The sequence below is a fragment of the Podarcis gaigeae genome (assembly GCF_964106915.1).
Source record: "Podarcis gaigeae genome assembly, chromosome: 4".
Classification (NCBI taxonomy): Eukaryota; Metazoa; Chordata; class Lepidosauria; order Squamata; family Lacertidae; genus Podarcis; species Podarcis gaigeae.
In genome coordinates this window covers 104784296-104797246 of record NC_139677.1, presented here as the reverse complement: position 1 = coordinate 104797246, position 12951 = coordinate 104784296, and the positions used below count along the sequence as shown (strand labels likewise).

General features: G+C 43.6%; 1 protein-coding gene across 1 annotated transcript in view; it reads right to left on the bottom strand.

The window, feature by feature from the left end:
- The window catches only part of LOC310843318 (uncharacterized protein), a 133641-nt gene that overhangs the window by 102458 nt on the left and 18232 nt on the right, over positions 1–12951 (bottom strand). The gene's annotated exons all lie outside the window — the stretch shown is intronic.

Below are 12951 nucleotides of genomic sequence, written 5' to 3'. Positions count from 1 at the left end.
TGCTCCGTGTCCGCTTCTCTGGAGCAGCAGAAAACAACCTTTCTCCCTCCTCTATGTGACATCCTTTTATATATTTGAACATGGCTATCATATCACCCCTTAACCTCCTTTTCTCCAGGCTTCTCCTTTCTTGTCTGTTTCTCTGAAATAGATTGTATCCCTCCATTATTACATTCCAATCATGGGACTTATCCCACCAGGTTTCAGTGATGCCTATTATGTCATATTTAGTTTGCTGTACCAGGAGCTCAAGCTCATCTTGTTTATTTCCCATGCTTTGCGCATTAGTGTACAGACATTGAAGTCCATTAATCATTCCCCCGTGTCTCTTATTTAAGGATTTTTTCCTCCCACCGCTAGGTCTGCGTGCTGTTTGCTCCATTTGGTCTATGACATTTGGATAATCATCTTCATCAATTGATAGACTCCTACCTTCAGGAGCACTGTCTCCCTCCCCCACATTAGTCAGTTTAAAGCCCTCCTGATGAGGTTTCTGAGATTTTTGGCAAAAACATTCCTCCCAACTGTTGTGAGGTGCAGCCCATTGCTTGCCAGAAGTCCATCTACAAGAAACTGCAGTCCGTGATCTAAGAATCCAAACCGTTCCTACTTCCGGGGTGGCACCATCGGAAAATGGCTGATTCTCCTTAAACGGAGGGGACTGGCTCCGCGGAAACTGGGGTTCTTACCGCTACGGCGCAGCGGGGACCTTTAAAAACCACAGGCGGGTGAAGCCTGTGGCCGTGGGACTCGGCGGGCACCTTTTTGCGCCCCCCCCAATCGGCAAAGGAGCCCAGTTTTGGGTTCCGGAGCTGAGCGGGGAAGTGGTGCTGTGCTGTGAGTCGTCTGCTCGTTCCGTGGAGCGAAGCCGTGAAGCCATTGCCGGAGAGCGCTGCCTTCTTCCTTGTAAATTGGCACCAAGATCAACGATCCGTGAGTAGGTTAATTTGGCAATTAAAGGAACTGACTTCAAAGATTTGGCACCGAAGGCGGAGAGGTATAAACAGGAAGTCTGCCTCCCGTTTCTGTAAAGAAGTAAAGCAATGAATCCGTAAGCAGGAATTTCAAAGGACGTCTTTAAAGTTTACAATCCGAACATCAAACAAGCATCAGCCCCCCTTGGATGCAGGGGGAGGAGGGGGGAAAGATTTGAACAGTTTTTCCCTGTAAAAAGAGAGAGAGAAAGCAGCTAAATCCACTGCTCAAACCCCTGAGACCGGTTGCTGTGAACTGTAAATAATATTGCTTTGGGACGTGTGTTGTCGCTGAAAGTACTTCTTCCTTGCAACAGTTAACTCTGCGTTTGAAGATACAATTAAGATACAATTTTACTGACTGGTTTCTCCTGATTTTAAAGTATCATTTAACAAACAAATCGAAACAAAAAACGTTGTCCTTTAGAGACTGGGGGATGAAATGGAAAGTAAGTGACTTTAAAAACATTATTGACTGTTGCTAACATTGTGTCCCCCTAGAGCAGGGGTCTGCAACCTTTAAGACAAAAAGAGCCACTTGGACCCGTTTCCGAAGAAAAACAACAACTGGGAGCCGCAAAAACATTGCAACATTTAAAACAAATATAACACTGTATATATGCCACCTAACCCCCACAAGGAGAATGCTGCGCATGTGACCAAATAGCGAGGACTTACTTTGCTAGAGACAAGCCCTGACGCTACCACAAGCCTCCCTCTCTTCCCGCCGCCCAGCCTCCCAAGAAAAAACCCCCACTTCAAACGGTCACAAAGCACAAATTCCACGCAACCGCGACTTGCTATGCCCAATAATCAATGCCCAAAATGCCATAGAAAATTAATCAGGGCCCCAGTGTACCATAAATCATAATCAGTGCCTGATGTAAATAATAATTAATAATGAGGGTCCAATGTCATCCTCATCATTATAAAAATACCTTTTTTGACACTTTTTATTATTTCTGTGTTTGACCCCTCAGAATTACTCCTCCTCATAGAAATAAACATTACATTAACAAGTTACCTTTTTTTGAGTGTGTGTTCTTCACTCCCCTTCAAAACAGTGACCAGTGTATATGCCTCCTTTCAATGCAGCCTGCTTGCAAAGGCGGGACGACAAAGTTTTTTTTATTTATTTTTATTTATTTATTTTATCTTATTTTGAATATTATTATTATTATATATATATATATAATGCGTTCAACTGTTTTTTAAACAGAAGGGGTGGGCACTGTAGGCAGGGGGCAGTAACTGCCCTTGCTCCTGATCAAGCAAATAAATTTAAAGTAACCACTAAATAAAATGAGTTGGCCTAATGAACCAACTTCCAATTAATTTAAACGGAATTAAGTAATTAAATTGGCCTGCAATAATAAATACTGTTTCTTAATTAACTAACCAAAGGACTTAAATCAACCAAATGAATCTAATCAATTAAATTAAATTGATATACAATCAGAATCCAGCAGCAATTGATCTGCCCTTTCTCTTAGTCAACCAAAATGAATTTAAAGTTCCAACCAAATGAATTAAATTACCAAAATGAATCCACACTCGATAAGTTTAAATACAATTGGAATCAAGCAATAAGTTGACTACTGCAAGCACTTATTAAAGCAATCAAATTAATTATATTTCAGGGTTGCATATATATCCTTGGAGCGCTAAAGCCCTAATTAAAGCGCTTTAATATAATAACACTCAGAGTCAAACCTCTATGAGCTCTTAAAATGCTTAACTTAAATAACTTGTTCTCTTCCAATCCACCAATTGAGCTATATTGTCACTTATAAAGCCTGAGTATCCAATTCCCACAACAGAGTGCCTCACCTAAAATGGCCGCCGGGCCAAACCACGTGGTTAGCTCAAAATGGCGACCGCAACTTCCTGGTTACCAAGCAACACAGCTATCAACTTCCTGTCCCTGGCTGCCAGCGGCGCTCTGCTGGAGGGGCGCCCGAGATTATTGGAGGGCGCCCTGCTGGGCGCTCTGCTGGAGGGGCGCCTGAGGGACTGATCCAATCATAAGCGGCTTTTTGCGTGTTTCCGCCCAGAAAATGCGCCTCCTCCCCTCGCCTCCGCCCCGGAGCCGCAGCAAAGGAGTTAAAGAGCCGCATGCGGCTCTGGAGCCGCAGGTTGCCGACCCCCGCCCTAGAGGAACTTTGAATTTGCTGCAACTTTCCATTTCAAAACAAGCTTAGTCTCTGAGAGTGTGACTGACCATTTGCGCCCCCCCAATCCGTGAAGGAGCCTTTTTAAAGGCTTCGGAACGGGGACGGGGTGCAGCGCGGTGCTGAGAGTACTCCTGCATCTGTGGAGTGAAGCCGCAAGCCATTAGCGGAGAACGCTGACTTTTTCCTTGGAACATTCGGACTCTAAAACATCAACCCGATGGGGAAGTGGGGGAGGGAGGGGCTTTGGAGAAGGGGAAGTATCTGGGAATTTGGATGACGGCAAAGAATATAAATCTTCTTAATGACAATTATCAACCAGTCTGGAAGGAGTTTAAAAGAGAATTAGAAATACAGGACATATTAAAGCTATCAATGACGGGAAGAATGCCTGCGATCAAAATGAATCTACTACTGAAAATGTTGTTTTTGTTCCAGACAATTCCGATAATAAGAGGTTTAAGACAATTCAAAGAGTGGCAAAAAACTCTCGTGCGTTTTACATGGCAAGGGAAAAGACCAAGAATTAAATTTAAAATATTGACAGATAAGAAGGAAAGAGGGGGGGTTCGCAGTACCTGTTCTGAAACTCTACTATGAAGCGGCATGTTTATGCTGGACAAAGGACTGGATAACTCAGGAGAACCTAGACTTGTTAGATTTGGAGGGGTTCAACAATACATTTGGATGGCACTCTTATCTTTGGTGTGGTAAGGCAAAAGTGCATAAGGGGTTTACAAATCATGTGATAAGAGGTGCCTTATTTGAAGTCTGGGAAAGAAACAAGAATTTGTTGGAAAGGAAAACACTGTGGTGGCTGTCACCAATTGATATATTAACAGTTAAAAAACTGAACATACTAGGGAGAGGGACCACATATGAGGAAATTTTGATGAAGGCCGAAAAAGGTTGGAAATTAAAGCCCTATGAATGTATTGCTGAAAAATTGACAGGATGGTTGCAATACCATCAGGTCAATGATGTCTTTAAAGAGGATTAAAAAAATAGGATTTGAGAATAAAAAATTGAAATTTCAAATAGATATTTTAGAGAGTAAATCCAAGCTATTATCAAAAATGTACAATCTCTTACTAGAATGGAACACAAAAGATGAATTTATAAAAGAGGCTATGATAAAATGGGCCATTGATTTAGGACATAACATAGAATATGATGTATGGGCCAAACTCTGGAATGAGAGCATAAAATTCACTGCTTGTTCTGCCTTAAAAGAAACTGTTATGAAGATGGTTTATCGTTGGTATCTCACTCCCACCAAATTGGCAAAAATGTATAGAACAAGTAGTCAAACCTGCTGGAAGTGCAAGGAAAAAGACGGCGACTTCTATCATATGTGGTGGTCTTGCAATAAAATAAAAGAGTTTTGGGATGCGGTTTACAACGAGTTAAAAAAGATGTTTAAGTACAGTTTTCCCAAAAAGCCGGAAGAATTTTTGCTAGGTTTGGTGGGAGAAGGGATTAAAAAGATAAATCAAATATTTATATGCAACAACTGCAGCCAGAGTTCTGATAGCTCTAAAGTGGAAGCAACAGGAGATGCCGACGATAAGAGAATGGCAGATAAAGTTGGTTGAGTATGCTGAGATGGCTAAATTGACACACAGAATTCGCAATCAGGAGGAGACAAAGTACCAAAAAGAATGGAGTAAATTTATGGTTTATATAAGTGAGAATTGTACAAATATGAAAACGTTGGCAGGATTGAAATAAATCTCATGTCATGGTATAATTTATAATTAAAGAATCTGTAAACTATAGATGGAATAGGAAAACTGATGGAAGGGAAGGACGGAAGCTAATGGATCTATGAAACACAAAGTAGGATACATGTAATAAGATGTGATGTTTTGGTGGTGGGTGGTGGGGGTTGGTTGGTGATTGTAAATTTCAATAAAAATCATTAATAAAAAGAACAAGAAGGGGTTGTCCGTCTGCCGGAGAGGAGGACTCTACTGGCCTAGGTTCACGTATCCTGTTTGAAAGGGGAATCATCTTAGGGACTTCCTGTGAACATCTGGGTCAGGAATGCTGTTCCTGGAATGGACAAACACACAAGACGTAACCGGCTGTGCATTCACATAAATACTCTTCTATATATTCTTATCACAATATCAAATGTTTACCTTGCACATAAACAACACATAAAGTGCAATAATATAGACGGAGGTCCCAATAAATCAGTTCATTCATAAAGACCAAATGTCTGCTAAGTCCAAATTGGGGACTACTACAGTTCCACATGGTGGGACGCAGGTGGCGCTGTGGGTTAAAGCCTCAGCGCCTAGGACTTGCCGATCGAAAGGTCGGCGGTTCGAATCCCTGCGGCGGGGTGCGCTCCCGCTGCTCAGTCCCAGCGCCTGCCAACCTAGCAGTTCGAAAGCACCTCCGGGTGCAAGTAGATAAATAGGGACCGCTTACCAGCGGGAAGGTAAACGGCGTTTCCGTGTGCGGCTCTGGCTCGCCAGATGCAGCTTTGTCACGCTGGCCACGTGACCCGGAAGTGTCTCCGGACAGCGCTGGCCCCTGGCCTCTTAAGTGAGATGGGCGCACAACCCCAGAGTCTGTCAAGACTGGCCTGTACGGGCAGGGGTACCTTTACCTTTACAGTTCCACATTGTTGACAAGGTGTGATGGCCTGGGATTCGGACTTGGATGCTGAACCTGAGGGATCCCAGCCTGCACAGGATTCCCCGCCTCCAGAACCAGCTGAGCCAGGGCTGGGGCATGAGCCTAAAGGGTCCTCACCTGTGCTGGGTCCTCAGATGCAGGCACCAGCTGAGTCTGCTCTGTCTCCTGAGGTGATGGAGGACCCATTGCCTGCAGATGCTCCACTCTCAGCCCCGTCAGAGAAAGAGGAGGTTGCCTCTGGGTCCGGTAACCCTCCAGCCTCTCCTGAGCTGCAGAGGCTCAGGGTTAGAGAGGCGAGTCACCAGAGGATCGGGGCCGCCCTATGCCTCAGGGCAGAAAAAAGCCGGCCAGCCCCAGTTCCAAGTTGCAGAAGCAACATTGTTGGTTGCTAGTTCCTGCCTGAGCTCCTGACCCACCCCGGCTCCCTGCTTGCAAGCCTGTTCCTAACTTCACCCAACTCCCTGCCCTGCACCCAGCTTCAGCTACTACGGACTGCCTCCACGTTGCATCTTTGACCATGGATTGGACTTGGACCTTGCCTCGGGTTAATTCAATGGGTCCCCGGCCAGCTTTCCCATGTTGCTTGCCCAGAACAAGCTGTATATTCAGGGGCGAGCCCGGAATTTCCCCGATGACTGCACCAAGGTGCACTTCCTGATCAGCTGCTCCGGCAAGACTCCCCCTTGCTGACAGACTATACAGGGTTTTGCAACCATCTGGAAACCGCATTCGGCAACACTCAGAAGGGGAGTCAAGGGGAGTCAAGCCAATCAGGCAATTTGGCAGTGGAAACAGGACAAGTCCACAGTGGCCGCCTACGCCACAGAATTTCGGACGTTGGCACAGGACTTGCCCTGGAATGACTCCACCCTTCAGGACCAGTATCTCGAGGGGCTTTCGGATGAGATACTGGACCAGCTGGCCATGATGGATCGCCCCACCACGCTGGACACCCTCATTCAACGGGGCCTGCAGATACGACGATCGGTTGGAGGATCGTCGCCAGGCTCAGGGCCGCCAGCACTCCCGACTCCGGTCCTTCCCAGCAGTTCCATGGCCACAGCCAAATCACTGGAGGAGCCAATGCAGCTCGGGGCAGTGCAGCCTCACCTCTCCCCCTCGGAGAAGACTCAGCGTCTGGAGGGGAACCTGTGTCTCTACTGTGGCAGGAGTGGACAGTAAGCCCAATCCTCTCCCGAGAAAATGCCGGCCACAGGACAATGGCCAACCCCAGTAGCCGATGGCCCAGGCTACCTGGGCTCCCAAACATTGCATGATGGGCCCTCCCGGTGGAATTGCAACACCTCATGGTTCCGGTGCGCCTATACGCCTCTGGCGGGCCCTGGATTCTCACCCACAGTCTGGTAGATTTAGGGGCAACCCGCTCCTATATGGACTCTGCCTTCGCTGCCCGTCATCAGGTGCCACTCCAGGACAAGCCAGAAGCGGTACAGGTGGAGGCAATTGACGGACGGCTCTTGCACTCGGGTGCCGTTCCTCAGGAGACTGAGCCCTTGGTCCTGTGTCACCAGCAGCACCGAGAGGTGCGCACCTTGGACATTGCCACCATGCCCCGGTTTCCCCTGGTGCTCGGGATGGACTGGCTGGAGTCTCACAATCTTCAGATCGACTGCATCAATCAGACTGTGCGCTTCCCAAACCCATGTCCCCATGCTTGGTCCAAGATGCTAGTGGCCGCCCCCACAGGGGCTCCAGGAGCTCGAGTCTCAGCACCAACTATTGATGGAGCAACTGCGCCAGGCCAATGATGTGTACGAGGAGTAGGCCGACCACCACCGCCAGGTGGGGCCGAAACTCCACACCGGTGAACCATGGGGCTATATAAATTCTAATTGGACTCCGTTTGAATTCGGCAAGTGTATCCAGCTTTTTGGTCGCTTAGGAACAACTGAGCAACTTCCCTAGGGTGGAAGACCAGAGCCTATAATAATAATAATAAATCCCATAGAAAGGCCAAGGCAAAGACATCTCTCTCAAGAAATGCCCAAACCTGTGCCACTACAAGGTGACATGGTCAATATGAAAGCCCTACGGGGATTCACCAGGGATTGTTGCTGCTGTGATATGATGAAGGTATGAGATCACAGGAGAGCTAGCTTTGACACCTGGAAACACACAAAAAAGGCAGAAACAAAACAAACTGCCTTTTTCACTCATTATTTGACCTTCCCGCTAAGTGTAAAGCATAGACCACTATGGAGAATGTTTCTCCCAAAGTGCTAGAATGCCACAAGTAATTTAGTAACAAAATGCAACGTGTTATTTTTTAATATATCCTATGTCCAGCTATGTGCACTGCTACACCTGCAAATAACCTTAAGAGGCCTGACATGCAGGTCTCTTAAGATTTACACGAAGGCATCCATTTGCAACATGCCAGGTTATTTGTGGAGCAACAATTTTTCAGAAAAAAATTGAAGGAATGGGTTTCAGTGCAGTAAATTTAAAACTGACTCACCCCCCCTTTTGTTGGTCTTTCAAAAGGGAGCACTCTAAAATGCGTAAAACTTGAGCTGTTGAGGAAAAAGCATAACAAGGACACGGCTGCATAAACAAGCTCTCTCCTTTATCAGTCATGGCTAGGGATGACCCTGGCTCTCTAGGGGAACAGAGAAAACACATCAGTACTTTATCTTATGTGCTGACCACAAAATCTGCGCAGACCGATGTCCAGGAAAAACGCAAGAAGCGTGTTCCCAGAGATGGTGACCTCTGGCTCCAAGATAGGAGTAAGAACAGGAATACCCTTTTATGGTCAGGAGTGCAGGAAGGAAATACCTTTTATGGTTAAGAGTGCCGGAGCAGGAACATCTGTGTTGTCAACCTGCGTGTACAAGCTGACGTGGCTGGGGAAGGGGGAGAGGGTGTCTGGAGGATATAAATACTGCATGAAACTTCTTATTTCTTTGGACTTGCTGTGGACTCACCACGCAAGTGCCTTCTGCTATCCGGAGAGCAGAATAAACTCTTTCTTTGAACCTCGGCGTCATTTGACTTCCTTCCTCCTGTCCCGGAGCAACGCAGACCCAATCAGTGAACTCCAATAAGGCTACAAAATTATATCCTCAAAGGGGGGAATTGTTATAAGAATTTTTAGGTGATATATAGGTGTTATATATATATACATATAAATGTAACATGCAAACACATATATATAAACCACATGTCCAAAACCCACAGGAAAAGTCCTAAAGCCATTTTGACTCTTTCACTCTTTCAGTCACCTCAAATATTTCTCAAGGTAAAAACAATGCACTCAGATTTCTGTTGTAGACTGCCTTTTCTGTGATGTATGTATGATGTTTCTGGGTGTGGTCTTGGACTCAAGGGTGGGCAATTAAAAATCTCTGTATAAGGGCTTGTATGCAGGGCTCGGGGTCCTCCTCCTCTCTCCTGCGTGTGGGGAAGAACCCTGTTGCAACAGTTAATAAAGAAGAGGCTTACTAGCTGCTTTGTTTCTCTCTTCTTTTTTTTTAAAAAAAATGATTTTTATTGGTTTTCACAACAAACAACACAACACAGCACAAACAAAACATAAAAAACAGAAACACATAAAACATGGCTTCCCCACACCTCCCTTTCTCTGCATCCTTATTTTGCAATTCTTTAGCAACCCTTAAGTCAATTTCTCTAATTAGTTCTCTTTAGATTTCCTTAAAATAATTGTTTACCGCTGTAATTCTCTTTTTCTTACCCCTTGACATCTTAGCAGTCCTCAATTTTACAACAATTTTTAAGATATATTTTAAATTTCTTCCAGTCCTCTTCCACCACCTCCTTCCCCTGGTCACGGATTCTGCCGGTCATCTCTGCCAGTCCCATGAATTCTGTCACCTTCGTCTGCCATTCTTCCAGAGTAGGTAGATCTTGCGTCTTCCAATACTTTGCCAAAAGAATTCTTGCTGCTGTGGTTGCATACATAAAAAATGTCCTATCCTTTCTTGACACCAATTGGCCCACCATGCCCAAGAGAAATGCCTCCGGTTTCTTTGAAAATGTCCACTTAAGGACTTTTTAAATTTCATTATAGATCATTTCCCAAAAGGCTTTAATCTTTGGGCAGGTCCACCAAAGGTGGTAAAAGGTTCCTTCAGACTCATTACATTTCCAACATTTATTATTGGGCAAATGATAGATCTTTGCAAGCTTGACTGGGGTCATGTACCACCTGTAGATCATTTTCATTATGTTCTCTTTTAAGGCACTACATGCCGTAAACTTAATACCAGTGGTCCATAACTGTTCCCAGTCAGCAAACATAATGTCATAACCGATATCCTGTGCCCATTTAATCATAGCTGATTTGACCGTTTCCTCTTGTGTATTCCATTTCAACAGCAAGTTATACATTCTAGACAAATTCTTAGTATTGGGTTCTAGCAGTTCTATTTCTAACTTTGACCTCTCCTTCTGAAATCCTAGTTTCCTGTCCTGCTTAAATGTCTCATTTATCTGATGGTAGTGTAACCAATCTCGAACTTTGAACTTTAGTTTCTCATAACTCTGAAGTTTAAACTTATCACCCTCTTGTTCTAGGATTTCACAGTATTTTGGCCAATTAGAATCCATATTAAGTTTTTTCACCGCCTTAGCTTCCATTGGTGACAACCACCTGGGGGTTTTACTTTCCAGCAAATCTTTATATCGATTCCAAACATTGTACAATGCTTTCCTAACAATATGGTTTTTAAAACCTTTATGCACCTTTACCTTGTCATACCATAAATATGCATGCCAACCAAAGTTGTTATCATACCCTTCCAGATCCAAAATGTCTGTATCCTCAAGAAGTAGCCATTGCTTCAACCAGCAGAATGCTGCTGATTCATAGTAGAGTCTTAAGTCCGGCAGGGCAAAGCCCCCTCTATCTTTTGCATCAGTTAAAATCTTAAATTTTATTCTGGGCTTTTTGCCCTGCCAGACAAATTTAGATATGTCTTTCTGCCACTTCTTGAAACAGTCCATCTTGTCCAAAATCTGTAACGTTTGAAACAAAAACAACATTCTCGGCAATACATTCATCTTAATAACAGCAATTCGGCCTAACAAGGAAAGTCTCAGCCTAGACCATATTTCTAGATCTTTCTTTACTTCTGTCCAACATTTTTCATAATTATCTTTAAATAAGTTCACATTCTTAGATGTTAGGTTCATCCCTAGGTATTTCACTTTTTTCGTTATTTCCAAACCAGTTTCACTCTGAAATCTCTCTTTTTCTTCCATTGTTAAATTTTTTTCCATCACTTTTGTTTTCTGTTTGTTCAATTTAAATCCTGCTACTTGACCAAATGTCTCAATTAATTCTAATACTCTTTTGGTACTAGTGTCTGGCTGTTGCAAAGTTAACACTAAGTCATCTGCAAATGCCCTTAGTTTATAGTGTTTAGCTCCGACCTGTATTCCTTTAACCAGCTGGTCCTTTCTAATCATGTTTAACAAAACCTCCAGGACAGATATAAAAAGTAAAGGGGATATTGGGCATCCCTGTCGTGTACCTTTTTCTATTGGTATTTCCTCCATTACCACATTGTTCACAATTAATTTTGCTTTTTGTTCAGAATATATTGCACCTATACCGTTTTCAAAACCTTGGCCTACCCCCATCCCTTGGAGATTCTTCTTCATAAAGCTCCAACAAATATTATCAAAGGCTTTCTCCGAATCCACAAAAATCAGAACCGCCTTTCTGTTAATGTCCACCTCCAACAGCTCCAAAATGTCTATAATGTTCCTCACGTTATCTGACATGTGTCTCCCTGGGAGAAAGCCTGTTTGGTCCTTATGAATCTCCCCTAACAACACTCTCTTGAATCTTTTTGCTAAAATGTCTGCAAAAATTTTATAATCCACATTCAACAATGATATAGGGCGGTAGTTCTTAACCTGATTTTTTCCAGCTTCTGTTTTCGGTATAAGTGAGATAAATGCCTCTTTCCACGATTCAGGAGCCTTTTTCCCCTCCAAAATTTGGTTGCATACTTCCTTCAATGGTTGTATTAACCACTCCTTCAGCACTTTGTAGTATCTGGCAGTCAAACCGTCTGGTCCTGGTGATTTTCCCAGTTGCATATTCTGAATGGCACCCTCCATTTCTTGTTCTGTAATTTTCTCGCTCAAAATCTTTTTATTTTGGTCTGAAATCTTTGATAGTCCATATTTTTTAATAAAATCTTCTATTTCTTGTTCCTTTACTGGCCCTTGCGCATACAATTTCTTAAAAAAGCTTTGAAAGCAATTGCTTATCTCATTCGGCTTGTGGATGGTTTTCCCATCCACTTCTAGACTTGTCACAGTGTTCAATTTTTGCCTCTTTTTCAGTTGCCATGACAGAAGTTTCCCACATTTATCTGCCAATTCAAATGTTTTTTGTCTCATTTGCTTTATTTTCCATTCTATTTCTTGATTCATCAGTTCCATATATTGCGTCTGATAATACTTTATTTCCCTCAAAATCTCTTGAGACTTTGGTTTAGATCTCAATTTCTTCTCTCCTTCTTTAATTTTTCCAAAAAAAATTTCTTTCTTCTCATTTTGTTTTTTCCTCTTTATAGAGTTCTGCTGAATTAAAAAACCACGCATCACAGCCTTACTAGCGTCCCAAATTGTTCTTTTCTCCACTTCTGTTCTCATATTTATCTCAAAATAGTCTTTCAATGTTTTTTGGGCCTTCTTATAAATTTCTTCATCTCTAAATAAGGTGTCATTCATTCTCCATCTGAAGGATCCAGCTGTTGTTAATTTCATCTCCATCTTTACTGCATTATGGTCGGAGCATGGCTGCTTTGTTTCTCAGAGGGATTCCGCCATTACTGATGGCGCGGCCTCTGGAAGTCCAGAATGTACAATTGGTCTGGTTGGTCTCTGCTATTTTCTCCTACCGATAGAGAATGTACAAAAGGACTGTATATGGGCTCTTGGGTACCCCATAAGGAAAAAGGAGCAGGTTTTTTCCCTTATATCACCTGCAATCATGTGTGGTGTGTTAGCAATTCCCTCCTTCCGTTGCTGGATATGTGGTTAGTATGTCACATGCCCCTGTTTACTTTCCTAGGCTTGGAAAGTGTAAGAACGGAAGTTGGTCTTATCTCTTCCGCTCTGCTGTGCTTTTGCACTGTTTTTTGTCTCCCTGTCTGTTG